Genomic DNA, 14104 nt, shown 5'->3' on the forward strand with positions numbered 1-14104 from the left:
GAAAGAAAGGGGGAGAGGAGAGGCAAGGAGTTATAGTGAGAGGGACAGAGGGAGAAAAAAGAGAGGGGAAACAAAAGAAAAAAACATAAAAGATTATAAATAAATAAATAAACAAGGGATGGTGTAGAAAGGGGTGGTGGGGCATTAACGGGTTTGAGAAGTCAATGTTCATGCCATCAGTTTGGAGGCTACCCACTCAGAACATAAGATGTTCTTCCAACCTGAGTATGGCTTCATCTTGACAGGAGAGGAGGCCGTGGACAGACATACAAGAATGGGAAGGGGACGTGGAATTAAAATGTGTGGCCACTGGGAGATCCTGCTTTCTCTGGCGACAGAGTGTGGGTGTTCAGCGAAACGGTTTCCCAGGCTGCGTCGGGTCTCGCCGATATATAGAAGGCCGCATCGGGAGCACCGGACGCAGTATATCACCCCAGTCGACTCACAGGTGAAATGTCGCCTCACCTGCAAGGACTGTCTGTGGCCCTGACTGTCCCATCACACACTCCCGGGGTCGGACACAAAATGAATCTCCCTCCACTCCATCCCATCACAAACTCCCGGGGTCAGACACAGAGTGAATCTCCCTCCGCACCGTCCCATCACACACTCCCGGGGTCAAACACAGAGTGAATCTGCCTCCACACCGTCCCATCACAGACTCCCGGGGTCAGACACAGAGTGAAGCTCCCTCCACACCGTCCCATCACACACCCCCGGGGTCAGACACAGAGTGAATCTCCCTCCGCACCGTCCCATCACACACTCCCGGGGTCAAACACAGAGTGAATCTGCCTCCACACCGTCCCATCACAGACTCCCGGGGTCAGACACAGAGTGAAGCTCCCTCCACACCGTCCCATCACACACCCCCGGGGTCAGACACAGAGTGAATCTCCCTCCACACCGTCCAGTCTCGCCCTCTCGGGGTCAGACACAGAGTGAATCTCCCTCCGCACCGTCCCATCACACACTCTCGGGGTCAGACAGGGAGTGAAGCTCCCTCCACACCGTCCCGTCACACACTCCCGGGGTCAGACACAGAGTGAATCTCCCTCCGCACCGTCCCACCACACACTCCCGGGGTCAGACACAGAGTGAATCTCCCTCCCCACCGTCCCATCACACACTCCCGGGGTCAGACACAGAGTGAATCTCCCCCCACACTGTCCCATCACACACTCCCGGGGTCAGACACAGAGTGAATCTCCCCCCACACCGTCCCATCACACACTCCCGGGGTCAGACACAGAGTGAATCTCCCTCTTCACGTCCCATCACACACTCCCGGGGTCTGGCACAGAGTGAAGCTCCCTCTGCACTGTCCAATCTTGCCATCTCCTGCCCAGACATGGAGAAAAGGTCTCTGTAGAGTGAAATATATCAGCTAAATTCTCAAGTTGAAACGGATTAGTGAGGACACTCTCAGCTCGTAGCACAGGGACCACGGCCCCCTCCCCCCCCCCCCCCCACACACACACACCAGAGGAATCTCTGTAGAGAAGGTCAGAGGGGCAGGAAGAGAAGTAGTGTAACGAAGGGGTGCACGGAGTGGGCAAAGGTGTGAGGGGGCACACACGGGCAGGGGAGTACAGGTCGATATTAGAACCCCTGCAGTTAACAATCACATTTGATTTCTAGGGTCCAGAAGTAGCTGAGGATGAAATCGAAGATGAGGAAAATTTTGCAAAACCGGGACCCCACCCCTTCCCGTCCTCTCCCACCATCCGCACTCCTAGGAGGACGCGGTCCCTTCCAGTCCGCTCACACGGGGCACGCTCCCAATCAAACTCCACCCTTGCCTATTCATCCCCATCGCCTGAACTCCAAATGGACCCCACCCCTTCTCATTCCTTCCCATCTTCCGCACACCCAATGGACCCAGTCCTTGCCGTTCACTCCCAATGGGACCCACCCCTTCCTATTCACGCCCACTATCTGCCTCCCAATGGGGCTCCTTCCAGTTCATTTTCAACGGGTCTGTGAACCTGGAAACTGGCGGGGACGCCCGAATTCCGTGTTTGACAGAACTCAGGGCGGCGTTTACGGAATTTGACATGGACGCCGATGGGTTTATTAGTTACAAGGAAAGTCGAGGGTCGTGTGGATGTGGACGACTTTGCAAAACGGACTATGTTCCTTCTCCTGGCGGAGGAGGTGGATATTATCGGACTTCAGGAACTTCTGCACACCTTCCTGAAGATGGTAGGAGGTGAGGGAGGTTTATGGTGTGAAGGGATCCAGGAGTGTCCACATTAACTGTTTGAAGAGTTACAGGAGAGTCATTTATCATTGATGGTTTGTTTTGAAGAGAGAGAGAGAGAGAGAGACAAAGAGTGATGGTTGGACTGTCACGGGAGCTAACTTTGGAGATAATACTGAACAGCTCGAAGGTGCTCGACAGGACATTATTGATGTTAATTCCAAGGACTTGTTGCTTGCTTACATGTCCTCACAGACAAAGGTAGGAGGGACTCTTTGAATGACAGGTGATGCTTAGCACAGGGAAATAAATAGGAGGTCAGATAATACAAACCTCAGACACATGATCGGGACACTAAATGAGCTTTGTGGTGCCCACAGAGAAAGTGGGTTTTTGGAGGACTGATCAGGCAGATCGATCCAAGTGCTCTGCCAGTGAAGATTCAAAGGCAAGACCGGTGGGGAGTTGTCTATGTATCCGACCCTGGCCTGGGTAGACAGCTCAACCACACCGAAGTACGGTCCTCTTTGTTGTTAGTTCACAGTCAGTGACTTGTGAAGGATTTCGGAGGACAGCAATGAAAATCGACGGCAACAGCTCACCTCAAGACTCAACTCTCTCTCTCTCTCTCTCTCTCTCTCTCTCTCTCTCCATCGCCATCTCCATCGCCATTCAACTAAATTCCACGAACTGAACTGAACTTTACTCAATATCGTAAGACTGTATCTTTTTACCCCTAGACCTAAAGAAGCTTGGTTTTTCACACGTATATATATTCCACACTTACTTACATCTACTTATTGCTACCCTGTTTGATTTATGTTCACTTAGTTTTCTGTATTGTGTAGTTATTAATAAATATTATTAGTTTCTAGCAATACTAGACTCCAAAGTGGTTTCTATTTCTGCTGGTACTTTATTCCTGTCATGGGGTACGTGACAAAATTGGGGCCTATGTCCGCGATATGAACAAATCGGTCGGGAGGCTGGTTTGAATTGATTGGGAAAAATCCCTTTTGATTTGGAATTTTGATTTGGTTGTGTGGAAAAACAGCAGAAATGGAAGTTTCGGGATTTCTGGAACCGCCAGACCCCGTGTCCGTGAAGAAGGCTAGAAAATATGAGTTGCGGGACCTTGCTAAAGAAGTGAATGTAAAGAGAGGTATGATGAAAGCAGAAATTCAAAGGAAAATAGCTGAATATTATGTCTCTATACAGACACTTGAAGAGGGGAAGTTAAGGAGGTTTCCTGTAGTGAATGAGGAGGTGGAGGTACACCTGGAACAGTTAAAGTTAGAGAGGTTGAAATTGTAGATGAGAGAGGCAGAGAAACAGAGAGCGTTTGAAAGGGAGGGATGGCAACAGAACGCTCAGGTGGTGAACCGTGAGGAGAAGTTTAGTGTCAGTCGGGAAGTTAGGTTAGTGCCTCCATTTGATGAAGCAGAAATTGATAGGTATTTCCTACATTTCGAGAAGGTGACCCGTAATCGGGAGTGGCCGCGGGAGCAGTGGGCGGTGTTACTACACAGTGTGGTAAAGGGAAAGGCCCAGCAAGCATATGCAGCCCTGTCTCTTGAAGACGCAAAAGATTATGATAAAGTGAAGGATGCTGTGTTTAAGGCTTATGAGTTAGCCCCGGAGGCCTACAGCCAAAGGATTCGAGGTTTGAGAAAATCCTGGAACCAAACGTATCTGGAGTTTGCCCATGAGAAACGCGTATACTTTCATCGGTGGTGTGCTTCAAAAGAGGAAAATGAGAATACTGGTAACTTGAAGAATTTAATATTGATTGAAGAGTTTAAAAACTGCGTCTCGGCGGAGATAAGAACGCACTTAGATGGAAAAGGGGCAGCGACACTGTCAGAAAATGCTAAGTTAGCAGCCGAATATGCTCTAACTCATAAAGTTAAGTTTTTCCCCACTGAGATTAACCCACAAGGGAGTAGAGATAATCCACAGGCTAAACCAGAGAGTAAACCGGGGATTAGTGATAAAACTAAGGAGGAAGGGAAGCAGTCGGGGAGAAAATTTCCCAGTTTTAAGTGTTACTCTTGTGGAAAACCTGGCCATGTGGCGTCAAATTGTTTTGCTGCGAAAAGGGGAAAAGGAAAGGAGAAAGAGAAAACCCCAACTGCCGGCGTTCAGACGGTTAAAATATAAGAGGGACTCGAGAGATTTATTTAAGAAGGGTTTGTGTCTGTGAAGGAGGGGTCAAACCCAGTCCCAGTTAGAATATGGAGAGGTACTGGAGCTTTCCAGTCACTGATATAAAATAATGTTTTGGAATTCGGTGCTGAGACAGACACTGGGAAAGTAAACATCTTTAAGGGCCTTGGAAAAGGAACAGAGGTCGTGCCTTTGCATAAGATAATCTTGAAATGTGACTTGGTAACGAAACCAGTCAGAAAAGGGGTCCAATCTGAACTACGGATAGACCATGTTGATATCTTACTCGGTAATGACTTTGCAGGTGGGGATATTTATCCAGCAGTTCAGCTCACAAGTAAGCCTGCTGCTGCTGAGGACCCGCCCAGAGACGCTGATGTGTATCCCGCATGCGCAGTGGCACAGAAAGGCTGCTGCTGATAATATTGATTTATCCGAGACTTTCCTACCGTCCTTATACCAACAGGATTTAGGGGTAGTAAGGCTGAGGAAAGCAAGGAGGAGAGAAAAGACCTGTCCTTGTCAAGGAAGGAGTTCATAGAGGAGCAAAATAGAGATCTAGAAATTGTGGATTTAAAAGAGACAGCTCTCCCTGAGGAGGAAATTCAGAAAGAAACAATGGGGTATTATCTTAAGGATGGGGTGTTGATGAGGACGTGGAGACCAGCCACTGTGCCTGCCATTGAGGATTGGGCTATTGTGCACCAGGTGGTGGTTCCAAAGGTTTGCAGGGTTGAATTTTTAAACCTGGCCCGTAAGATGTCTTTAGGGGAACATTTTGGAGTAAAAAAGACGGTGCACAGGATCATGAGGGAGTTTTATTGGCCTAACGTGAGGAAGGATATTGTCAATTACTGTAGAGGGTGTCATACGTGTCAGGTGGTGGGAAAACCTAACCAGGCCATTCCAAAAGCCCCACTTCGGCCAATCCCTGCTTTTGGTGAACCTTTTCCCGGGTCATAGTGGATTGTGCAGGCCCTTTGCCAAAGACTGCAGCTGGTCACCAGTATTTGTTAACAATAATGTGTGCTGCATCTAGGTTTCCGAAAGCTGTGCCTCTCAGAAACATCCTGGTCAAGACTGTGGTAAAAGCACTCAGCAAGTTTTTTGCACTGGTAGGTTTACCCAAAGAAATTCAATCCGACCAGGGCAGCAACTTCAATTCAAAAATGTTCCAGCAAGTAGTGCCTGAGCTGGGAGCTCAACAGATTGTGTCATCTGCCTATCACCCGGAGTCTCAAGGGGCTCTGGAGAGGTTTCATTCCACTTTAAAAACTATGATTAAGACCTACTGCCATGAGAATGAGAAGGGCTGGGATGAGGGGATACACTTACAACTTTTTGCTGTGAGGGACACTATTCAAGAGTCCCTGGGGTTCAGCCCGTTTGAACTCATTTTCGGCCATAGGCCCAAAGGACCTTTGCCCCTGCTCAGAGAGCAATGGTCTAACCCAGACGTGTGTGTCGGCGTGTTAGACTATGTTTTAAAATTCCGAAAAAAGGCTTAACAAGGCCTGCGACCTTGCCAGGAAGAATCTGCAGCACTCCCAAATTAAAATGAATCAGTGGTTTGATAAGAGAGCGAGGGAGCAAGTGTTTGAAGTGGGAAACAAAGTACTGGCAACACACATCAAAGTTGCTGGTGAATGCAGCGGGCCAGGCAGCATCTCTAGGCAGAGGTGCAGTCGACGTTTCAGGCCGAGACCCTTCGTCAGGACTAACTGAAGGAAGAGTGAGTAAGAGTCAGTAACAAAGTACTACTGCTTCTTGTGTCCAACCCCCTCCAAGCAAAATTCCATGGGCCATACTGCATAGTGAAGAAAATTGATTCTTTGAATTACGATATTGAAATTCCTGACAGGAGGAAGGCCACGCAGTTTGTTCATGTTAATATGTTGAAACCGTATCATGAGTCTGAGGTGGTACCAGTAGGTATGACCACGAAAACAAGGGGGGGCTGAGGAATTTGATAATGAGCAGAAAAATCATTTCACTAAACTGAGTATCCTGTCCACGAGACTTACAAATTCCCTTATCTTAAAAAACCTTACTGATAAGGTTGGTCACACACAACTTACAGGAATTCTGCAGATGCTGGAAATTCAAGCAACACATATCAAAGTTGCTGGAGAACGCAGCAGGCCAGGCAGCATCTCTAGGAAGAGGTACAGTCGATATTTCAGGCTGAGACCCTTCGTTGGCCATTTGGGGCCTGCACAAAGAGAGCAATTGCAGGAGCTCATTAAGAATCATAAAGATTTATTTCCTGACAAAGCAAGACGATCAACCGGGGCAGTGCATGATGTCATTCTGAATTCAGCTCAGCCCATTAAACAGCATCCTTACAGAATGAACTTCAGGAAAAAATAGAGAAGTTGAAAAAGAGATCGGGTACATGCTAGCAACCGGTATTATTAGGCCATCTACCTCAGACTGGGTGTCACCATGCGTCCTTGTACCTAAGCCGGACGGTACCATGAGATTCTGTACTGACTACCAGAAAATTAATGCCATAACCAAGACGGATGCTTATCCTATCCCCAGAGTGGATGACTGTGTTGATAAAGTGGGAAAGGCTAAGTACCTCACGAAGATTGATCTGTTGAAGGGATACTGGTGTGTTCCATTGACCGACAGGGCCAGAGAGATCTCAGCGTTTGTTACACCCTCAGGGCTGTATGAATACAATGTTTTGCCCTTCGAGATGAAAAATGCACCAGGGACATTTCGGAGAATGACCAATTCGGTGATTAAAGGGTTAGAAAACACAGAGGCCAGTATTGATGACCTGGTGGTCTGGAGTGACACATGGGAAGAACATAATGCAGCAGTAGAGCAACTGTTTGATAGACTTTCCAAGGCCAATCTTACGGTGAGCCTGGCTAAAAGTGAGTTTGGCCATGCCATGGTCACATATCTGGGGTATCCGCTGGGCCAAGGCCAGCTTGGCTCCCAGGCCAAGCTTCAACCCATTGCTGAAGTTTCTGTTCCAACTAGCAGGAAAGCTTTGAGAAGGTTTTTAGGGATGGTTGGGTGTTATCGAAAATTCTGTAAGAACTTTGCTGGCATTGCTCTCCCCGTAACAAAGCTCTTAGGGAAGAGTGAAAGGTTTTCATGGAGTGATCTTTGCCAGGAGGCGTTTGAACATTTGCAAACCATCCTGTGTTATCAACCTGTGCTCAAAGCGCCGGATTTCTCGAAGCCATTCTCAATCGCCACAGATGTTAGTGATGAAGCTGCTGGGGCAGTACTGTTACAGAAGGGTGCGGATGATATTGAACACCCAATAGCTTATTTCTCAAAGAAATTTAATGTACACCAGAAAAATTATTCAACTGTTGAAAAGGAGTTATTGGCACTTATTCTGGCCTTACAACATTTTGAAGTTTATACTTGCCCTGCCAAAAGACCTCTTTTGATTTACACAGATCACAATCCGCTGATATTTTTAAATAAAATGAAAGATAAAATAGGAGGTTGTTAAATTGGAATCTAGTATTGCAGGAATTTGATTTGGTAATAAAACATGTAAAAGGTACTGATAACATCATAGCTGATTGCTTATCCCGATGTTAAGTTGAAAACTGTACACATTTTTGCTTTGTCATCTGCTGTTTTTTTTTCCCTGTATTGTTTAAAACCCTGTGATGGACATTTAAACAAAAAAATCGTCTTCGACATTTTTTTCCCTTGAGGAAGGGGAGCGGGAGGGGATCCAGGACTGCCCTATTAACTGTTTGGAGAGAGACATTTATCATTGATGGTTTGTTTGGAAAGGAGCGAGAGACAGAGTTATTCACCACCAATATGTTGCTTTTGAAAAGAGAGAGAGACGAAGATTAATGGTTGGACTGTCACTTTAAGGCATTGGAAGTAACTTTGGATTTTTACTGAGTTTGGAGTTGGAGACAGCACCGAGCAGCTCGAAGGTTGCTATGGTGACCGAAGGCTGGTTGTTGATGTTACTTTCAAGGACATGCTGCCTGCTTGCACTCCTTTACAAAGGCGGGAGGGACTCTTTCAATGACAGGTGATGCTCAGCCTGGTGAAATAAATGAGAGGTCAGATAATACAGACCTCTGGACACATGATCTGGACACTGAATGAGCATTGTTGGCCGCAGAGAAAGTGGGTTTTGGAGGATCGATCAAGCGGATCGATCCAAATTGCTATTCCATCGGTGAAGAAGGGGTTGACTGGTGGGGAGTTGTCTATGTGGCCACCCTCGCCTGGGTGATAGCCCCACCACAGAAAACCAGTGCCCCTGTTAAAGTCACAGTCGGTGACTTGTGAAGGATTTCGGAGGACGACGAGAAGATCGACGGCATCAGCTCACCTGAAGACTCAACTCACGCTCTCTCTCTCCCCCTGTCTCTCTCTCTCTCTGTCTATCTCTCTGTCTCTCTCTCTCTGTCTCTCTCTTTCTCTCTGTCTCTCTCTCTTTCTCTCTCTCTCTCTGTCTCTCTCTCTCTCTCTGTCACTCTCTCTCTGACTCTTTCTCTCTCTCTGTCTCTCTCTCCATCACTACTCAACTAAATACCACGAACTGTACTGAACTTTACCGAACGTCGTAAGACTGTATCTTTTTACCCCTAGACTTAAAGAAGCTTGGTTTTCATACACAAATATTCCACACTTACTTTTATATGTAATCTTTGCTAACCTGTGTGATTTATCTACATTGATATTACTGTATTGCGTAGTTACTAATAAATATTAGTAGTTTTTAGCAATACGAGATTTCAAAGTGGTTTCCATCTCTGCTGGTTCTTTATCCCCGTCACGGGGTCCGTGACAGTGTTAAGAGAGACTGGGCTAGGGATAATGACAAGGGACGAAAGAGACAGGAAAGGAGATGGGAAGGGAGCGAGACAGGCGAGAAGATGACGGGAAAGGGAGAGGGCGAGAGAAGACAGAGAGAGAGACGGAGGGGAGAGAAAGATAGGAGGAAAGGCATGCCATGGAGCCGTACTGGGGGAGAAAGAAACCAGGGAGAGAGCGAGAGACAGGTGAGAGAGTGGTCGGGAAGGGAGGCTGGGGGAGGAAGAGAGAGACTGGGTAAAAGCGAGAGGCAGATTTGGGGATAGAAAGAATGGGTAGAGGAAGAATCTCAGAGATAGAGACTAGAGGGGAGAGTGGAGAAGCGAGACGGGAGAGAGGCCAGTGAGGTAGGAGAGAGCAACGGGGACAGAGTGATCGGGATAGAAGGATCTTGGGTGGAGAGAGAGAGGACGGGGTGATGAGAGATTTCGGATGGGTAGAGAGGCCGGAGTTGGGGGAGGGCTAAGAGAGTACTGGGGAGAGACGGGTGGGTGGGGAAGACAGACTGGAACGGAGTAGAGACAGGGAGAGAGCGAGACTGGAAAGAGTCAGAGTGAGGAGAGACAGGGCACTGTGTACGGCGGGAAGGGGGAGAACGAGTCTGGGGAGAGCGAGATGGGGGTGTAAAGAGAGACTGCGATGAGAAAGAGACCGGGGTTTGGCAGAGAGACGGAAGAGAGAAACTGTGGGCGCGGGAAAAATTCTGTGATGATTTTGTGTGGGGAAGTGGAGTCAAAATCCAGAAAAAAAAATGTACCGTGAGGGGCTAGAGGCTTTCAAACACGCAGGTTGCAGATCCTCCATTGTAATGTGTTCCCAAATCACCCAAACCTTTCCGTCTCGGTGACTCCTCCCACTGAGCCCACTCCTTCCAACCCGCATCCACGATCTCCCTCACTCCAAACCTTCTTAGCGATATGTAAAGGGAAAAACGATAACGACGGAGATAACGTTATCAATGGATCGGGGTGAAAGGGGACCCTGTAAGGCTGCAATTGTGCGGCATCACGGCAGCATAGTTATTTCCGCGAGGTTACCAGGTGCAGGCAAAAACTAAGAGGAAACATAACTGACTGTATTTCCCGTTTCTGACTGTATTAATGATAAGACTCTTGGCAGTGTGGAGGATCAGAGGGATCTTGGGGTCCGAGTCCATGGGACACTCAAAGCTGCTGTGTAGGTTGACTCTGTGGTTAAGAAAGCATACAGTACATTGGCCTTCATCAATCGTGGGACTGAGTTTAAAAGCCGGGTGTTAATGTTGCAGCTAGAGAGAACCCTGGTTAGACCCCACTTGGAGAACTGTGCTCAGTTCTGGTTGCCTCACTACAGGAAGGATGTGGAAACCATAGAAAGGGTGCAGAGGAGTTTGCTAGGATTGCCTGGATCAGGGAGCATGCCTTATGAGAATAGGTTGAGTGAACCCGGCCTTTTCTCCTTGAAGCGACGGAGGATGAGAGATGACCTGACAGAGGTATATAAGATGATAAGAGGCCTTGATCGTGTGGATAGTCAGAGGCTTTTTCCCAGGGCTAACATTGCCAGCACGAAAGGGCACAGTTTTAAGGTGCTTGGAAGTAGGTACAGAGTAGTTGTCAGGGGTAAGTTATTTTTTATGCAGAGAGTGGTGAGTGCGTGGAATGGGCCCAAACCTTGGTGGTGGAGGCAGATACAATAGGGTATCTTAAGAGACTCCTGGAAAGGTACACGAGCTCAGACAAATAGAGGGCTAAGGGTAACGCTAGGTAATTTCTAAAGTAAGGAGATGTTCGGCACCGATTTATGGGCCGAAGGGCCTGTATCGTGCTGTAGGTTTTCGATGTGTCTATGTATTTTCCGTTTCCCTGACAGATGGCAATCTTCTGCTGGAATAGTCTTGCAGGACAGCTCCGCGCTACCATACAAATGGTGCGCACACTCTTAAACTGCCTGACGATGCTTATTATCAACGGCAGCTTATTCTGACATGCCAACCCCTGATACATTTACACTGCACCGCCCGATACACTGAAACATCTCAGCCGAGCAATCACCAAAAGCCCCTTTCCGTGTGTAACAGAGCAGAAACTCTTTCCTTAACCGGACGCATCTATTACGGCCCAGAGGGCGTCGTGGCAGAAGTATTTTTGAATGCAGAACAGAATGAGCGATTTAAATTGCCGAACTCAATCCCTCATGACACTAGAGCCATCAAAATCCCTGCAACTTCTGAACCGCTCGAACCCGTGCTGCAGACTTTTCAGGAGCTAAACCGAACACAGTGCATAAATCTGTTCAGTACTAATGCTTCTCTACAACTTCATTCCATTCCGCTCAGGTTGGATGTATAGTATTTCCCTCTTCATCGTTAAAACAAAGTTTGACCCGTTTGTTCCCCCTACTTTGCCTGAATATGTCGTACACGTGTTGCTTTCGCAGGTACCTCCCTCCTTGTGGGCGATTCCCAAAAATCACGAGGAACTTGTACATTCCGCCCCACCACTCAAAGATTTATGCTATTCTACCCTCTATACTTCAGTATGATTTGTGACTGGAGGCAATGGAAAGTATGAAACCTGTCATGAAATGTTACTACCAACCTGTAGTCCCTGTAATTCTCTTATATCACCAGGTCATGATAATGAATGACTGTTTTTTGCAATACTTAAGGGCGATTATCAAGATAGCACGTCAAGGGTTTACTAATGGCAATTTAACAGAACGACTCGGGGCCGCAGACAACCCACTGCATGGTGTTCTGCACAATTACCAGCAGCTGTAAGAGACATGATTGACTGTCTAACACCGGTCACCGACACGACAATTAGATAACATACAACATAGAAAACTACAGCACATTACAGGCCCTTCGGCCCACAATGTTGTGCGCACCATATGACCTACTCCAGAAACTGCCTTGTATTTCCCTGGCGCATAGACCTTTAGTTTTCCGAGTTCCATGTACCTATCTGAGAGGCTAATGTATTCGCTTCCATCACCGCCGCCGGCAGTGCATTCCACGCACCCAACACTCTCCGTGTGAAAACTTAACTCTGACATTCCGTCGGTACCTATTTCCAAGCACATTTGAAGTACACCTCACGGATTAACCATTTCATCCCCGGGAAAGAAGCCTCTGGTTATCCACACGATCAACTCCCCTCATCATTTTATACATATAATCATGGTAGAAACGTCCAATCCTATTAAATTGGATCTCCCTGCTGAAGTGTGCAGGCCCGAAACATTGACTGTTTACTCTTTCGTATAAATTCTACTTGGCTTGCTGAGCTCCTTAGGATTGTGTGGGTATTATTTTGCTTTCCAGCTTCTGCACATGTTCTCATATTTGCGATTAGACTCGGACAACGGTCAACAACATAAGAACCTGCGCTGCAGACAAGAGACAAAACTGACCCCAGTTCATTACCAGCTCCGGAATGCTCTCGTTTTATCATTTAATCTGGCCAGGCAATTATGTTGTAGTCTTTAAGCCACTCAATCTGATTGGGAGTTAAATTGGCCGAGGCTAGAATGAAGCCGGAGATGGGACATAATCCTTACGTATCATTGGAAATATTATTTATGATAAGCTTTGAGTTGGTAATAACTGACGCGAAGTGCATTGATCTATCGTGCGCTCGAAAAGATATTGGTCGTGTCAACTCTTACTTCCGTCAGCCCCGGGCGAGGAGGATCACCGGTGTTGTATAACGCTGATCGGTGGCAGGGAAGACATCAGCGAGACGGAACTGGAAATACAACAGAGTGAGTAACGTTCCGTCAGAAAGCGGTACAACATCTTTTAAAGCAATTTTAATTCGGATTTTCAGTATCACTCTTTTATTTTTCAAACATCGATAAACCTTCCAGTTAGCTCGAGAGAGGGAGAAAAAAAAAACAAATAACTTTTTCCTTTTGCTCTCGAAGTTCATTAAATTTCAGTGTACGTTTATTATCAATATAAATATATGTTCCTGCAATGAGATTTATTTTGTTCAGTACCGGACAGAAGGCGTGGTCAGAGAGAAACAGAGAACGGACGGAAAAGGAAAGAAACAGACTGTGAGGGGGCTTCGGGATGTGAACAGAGATCGAGCCGGAGACCTGCAGGGACAACATGGGAGCAGGTCGGGATGGAGATGGATTGAAAAATGAATTAAAAAAAAACACACGCTGTGCTTCAGGGCGATCATGTTTCCCTCACGGTGAAACTCACTAGTCTGCAATAAGATTATATTTTGTTCAGAGCGTGACCGGACGTGTGGACAGAGGGAAACAGAGAACAGAGGAAATTTTCACGGGACTTTAGGATGTGAACGGAGATAAAGTGGCAGAAATGAAAGGACAAAGCGGAGCAGTCCGGAGATGGAAACGGAGTCGGAAAAGGAAACACACACACACACACGCGCGCACACATGACTCCGCTATGTTGCAGTCTGATAACGTTTCCCTCACCGGCGTTGGAGAAGGAGTAAGCGATGACAACGTGAGAGATATTGGGAGCAAAACACCGCCAACATCACTAAACAGGATGAATCAGAAACAACGGAGAGAATGGACAAAAGGGAGAGGATTCTTCCTAAATAGACGCTGTCAGATATAATGGAGATGATTAAAATAAAACTGGCGGGACCTGACGATAGACCTTCCATCGGGGTGAATTACAGCTGAGGTGATCCTTACTTATTTCATATCTGATGAAGGACACATTTCACGTGTACAGGGTAAACAGCGAGTGACATATATCACCACAAAATGCAGGCGTATTTCAGAGCGCTCAGTTGTTACCCATGGTCCTACATATCGGCAAGTGGACAACTTATGGAGGAAACATGGTGTTAGACTTAAATCTCCTGCAGAAACCAGCAAGTCGCTCTATAACTTTAGGAATTTAGTTAACAGTTTCAGTGGGTATTTCACCGCGTTCTTCAG

At 47.0% G+C, this 14104-nt stretch overlaps 2 protein-coding genes across 2 annotated transcripts in view; one reads left to right on the forward strand and one right to left on the reverse strand.

Annotated features, from left to right (window-relative positions):
• LOC140208267 (NACHT, LRR and PYD domains-containing protein 3-like) overlaps positions 1-2874 on the forward strand; it is a 44688-nt gene extending 41814 nt beyond the window's left edge. Inside the window, exon 12 of the mRNA XM_072276836.1 lies at positions 246-2874. The gene's annotated coding sequence lies outside the window, so the exon portion shown is untranslated. The remainder of the gene's footprint in view (positions 1-245) is intronic.
• The window catches only part of LOC140208265 (uncharacterized), a 515327-nt gene that overhangs the window by 320866 nt on the left and 180357 nt on the right, over positions 1-14104 (reverse strand). The window lies entirely within an intron of this gene.

Source organism: Mobula birostris, chromosome 13, assembly GCF_030028105.1.
Source record: "Mobula birostris isolate sMobBir1 chromosome 13, sMobBir1.hap1, whole genome shotgun sequence".
Classification (NCBI taxonomy): Eukaryota; Metazoa; Chordata; class Chondrichthyes; order Myliobatiformes; family Myliobatidae; genus Mobula; species Mobula birostris.